The sequence below is a fragment of the Trichosurus vulpecula genome, chromosome 3, assembly GCF_011100635.1.
Source record: "Trichosurus vulpecula isolate mTriVul1 chromosome 3, mTriVul1.pri, whole genome shotgun sequence".
NCBI lineage: Eukaryota > Metazoa > Chordata > Mammalia > Diprotodontia > Phalangeridae > Trichosurus > Trichosurus vulpecula.
The window spans coordinates 47,226,850-47,230,572 of record NC_050575.1 but is presented as its reverse complement, the minus strand read 5'-3'; the positions used below and the strand labels follow the sequence as shown (position 1 = coordinate 47,230,572).

General features: G+C 38.7%; 1 pseudogene; it reads left to right on the top strand.

Annotated features, from left to right (window-relative positions):
* Positions 1 to 2,791: 2,791 nt before the first annotated feature.
* LOC118841721 lies at positions 2,792 to 3,329 on the top strand (annotated as a pseudogene).
* The last annotated feature ends 394 nt before the right edge of the window (positions 3,330 to 3,723 follow it).

Here is a 3,723-nt window from a genome sequence, read left to right as displayed (position 1 = left end):
CAGATTTGATCTCAGACTTTGGATTCTTTCTTTGGTGACAAAGAAGACCAAAACATACAGCCTAAAGAAGTCAACAAAGTCAAAGAGCCTACAACAAAAGCCTCCAAGAAAAACATGAACTGGTCCCAGGCCATGGAAGAGCTCAAAAAGGATTTGGAAAAGCAAGTTAGAAAAGTAGAGGAAAAATTGGGAAGAGAAATGAGAAGGATGCAAGAAAACCATGAAAAACAAGTCAATGACTTGCTAAAGGAGACCCAAAAAACTACTGAAAAATATACTGAAGAAAACAATACCTTAAAAAATAGACTAACTCAAATGGTGAAAGAGCTCCAAAAAACCAATTAGGAGAAGAATGCCTTGAAAGGCAGAATTAACCAAATGGAAAAGGAGGTCCAAAAGACCACTGAAGAAAATACTACCTTAAAAATTAGATTGGAGCAAGTGGAAGCTAGTGACTTGATGAGAAATCAAGATATTATAAAACAGAACCAAAGGAATGAAAAAATGGAAGACAATGTCAAATATCTCATTGGAAAAACCACTGACCTGGAAAATAGATTCAGGAGAGATAATGTTAAAATTAGAGGACTACCTGAAAGCCATGATCAAAAAAAGAGCCTAGATATCATCTTTCAAGAAATTATCAAGAACTGCCCTGATATTCTAGAGCCACAGGGCAAAATAGAAATTGAAAGAATCCATCGATCGCCTCCTCAGATAGATCCCAAAAAGAAATCTCCTAGGAATATTGTCGCCAAATTCCAGAGCTCCCACATCAAGGAGAAAATACTGCAAGCAGCCAGAAAGAAACAATTGGAGTATTGTGGAAACCCAATCAGAATAACCCAAGATCTGGCAGTTTCTGCATTAAGAGATTGAAGGGCTTGGAATGCAATATTCCAGAGGTCAATGGAGCTAGGATTAAAACCTAGAATCACCTACCCAGCAAAACTGAGTATCATGCTTCAAGGCAAAATATGGATTTTCAATAAAATAGAGGACTTTCAGGCTTTCTCAGTGAAAAGAACAGAACTGAATAGAAAATTTGACTTTCAAACACAAGAATCAAGAGAAGCATGAAAAGGTAATCAAGAAACAGAAATTGCAAGGGACTTACTAAAGTTGAACTGTTTTGTTTACATTCCTACATGGAAAGATGACAAGTATGATTCACGAGACCTCAGTATTAGGGTAGCTGAAGGGAATATGCATATATATATATATATATATGTATATATATATATGTTTATGTATATATATAGGTGAATGTGTATGTATGTATATATCTATGTGTATGTGTATATATGTATATATATGTGTATATGTATGTGTATATACATATATACATATACATATATATATATATATATATATATATATATATATATATGTAAAAGAGAGAGAGAGCAGACACAGGGTGAGTTGAAGATGAAGGGAAGATATCTAAAAGAAATAAAATGAAATTAAGGAATGAGAGAGCAACATACTGAGAGAGGGAGATAGGGAGAGATAGAATGGGGTGGATTATCTTGCATAAAGGTGGCAAGAGGAAGCAGTTCTGTGGGAGGAGGGGAGAGGGCAGGTGAGGGGGGGATGAGTGAACCTTGCTCTCATCAGATTTGGCCTGAGGAGGGAATACCATACATACTCAGTTGGGTATCTTACCCCATAGGAAAGAAGAGGGAGGAAGATTAAAAAAAATAAAAGGGGGGGGATGATGGAGGGGAGGGCAGATGGGGGTGGAGGTAATCAAAACAAACACTTTGGAAAGGGGACAGGGTCAAGGGAGAAAATTCAATAAAGCGGGATGGGTTGGGAAGGAGCAAAATATAGTTAGACTTTCACAACATGAGTATTGTGGAAGGGTTATATATAATGATACACATGTGGCCTAGGTTGAATTGCTCGACTTCTTAGGGAGTGTGGGTGGGAAGGGAAGAGGGGAGAGAATTTGGAACTCAAAGTTTTAAAAACAGATGTTCAAAAACAAAAAAAAAAGTTTTTGCATGCAACTAAAAAATAAGATACACAGGCAATGGGGCATAGAAATTTATGTTGCCCTACAAGAAAGGAAGGGAAAAGGGGATGGGAGGGGAGGGGGTGATAGAGGGGAGGGCTGACTGGGGAACAGGGCAACCAGAATATATGCCATCTTGGAGTGGGTGGGAGGGTAGAAATGGGGAGAAAATTTGTAATTGAAACTATTGTGAAAATCAGTGCTGAAAACTAAATATGTTAAATAAATAAATTTAAATTAAAAAAAAAAAGAAAAAAAAAGAAAAAAAACCTTGGGGCAGCTAGGTGGTGCAGTGAGTAGAGCACCGGCCTTGGAGTCAGGAGGACCTGAGTTCAAATCTGGCCTCGGACACCTGACACATGTATTAGCTGTGTGACCTTGGGCAAGTCACTTAACCCAAACTGCCCTGCCAAAAAGAATTAAAAAAAAAACCTGCCCTGATAGCCTACAACCAGAGGGTAATAAATACATTGAAAGAATGAAGCAATCATCTCTGGAAAGTTATTCCAAAATGAAACTCACAGGAACATTGTAGCCAAATTCCAGACCTCTAGGTGAAAAAGAAAATACTGCAAGCAGCCAGAAAGATACAATTCAAATATCGTGAAGCCAAAGTAAGAATTACACAGAATTTATTAACTTATACATTAAAGAGGTACTGGGCCCTACCCCCCTCCCAAGCACCCACAACCTCTGCTGCATTGCTCTCACACTGAACTCTGTGGCCCCACACCAAGCTCTGGGCCCCCACAGCTCTAGCACCCTCACTGCCTCCTTTCTTCCACCTCCATGATCATCTACCTGGACCTCATCAGCCATGCTGAGATGTTCTCTGACATCCACAAGATCAGGGCGATCATGAACGGGCTGTGCCTGTTGGTGGAGGGGAAGATGGTCTGCAGGACAGAGGGTACCATTGATGATTCACTCACAGGTGGAAATGCCTCAGCTGAAGATCCTGAGGGTGAAGGAACAGATGCAACTGTAATCACTGGAGTCAACAGGGTAATAAAAAATCATCTGCAAGAAACTAGTTTCACAAAAGAATTCTACAAAATATACATCAAAGACTACATGAAACCAATCAAAGGCAGACTTGAAGAGCACAAGCCAGACAGAGTAAAACCTTTTATGATGGGAGCTGCAGAACAAATCAGACACATCCTTGCTAATTAAAAAAAAAAACTATCAGTTTTTCATATGTGAAAACATGAATCCAGATGTCATGATGGCTCTCTTGGACTTCCATGACGATGGTGTGGCACCATATATGATTTTCTTTAAGGATGTTTTAGAAATGGAGAAATGTTAACAAATTCAGCTGATGCCTTTGAATCACCTGTCATCATAACTGGCTGCTGCTTTTTGTCATCTATACAACACGGGAACTTGGACAAACTCGGACTGATGTCACCTTGAGCTTCATTTATTTATTTATTTATTTATTTTTGACCTTGATTTATTTGAAGTGGAGGCATTATTTTTAAAAACATGTCACGTAGGTTGACTAAAATAAGATTCATTTAACGCTCCACCCCCCAAAAAGAAGTAGAGGATTTGGAATATGATATTCTGGAAGGAAGAGCAGCTAGGATCACAACCAAGAATCACATACCCAGGAAAACTGAAAGCAATTCTTGAGGGGGAGAAATGGTCATTTAATGAAATAGAGGATTTTCAAGCATTCTTAATTACAAGACTACAGA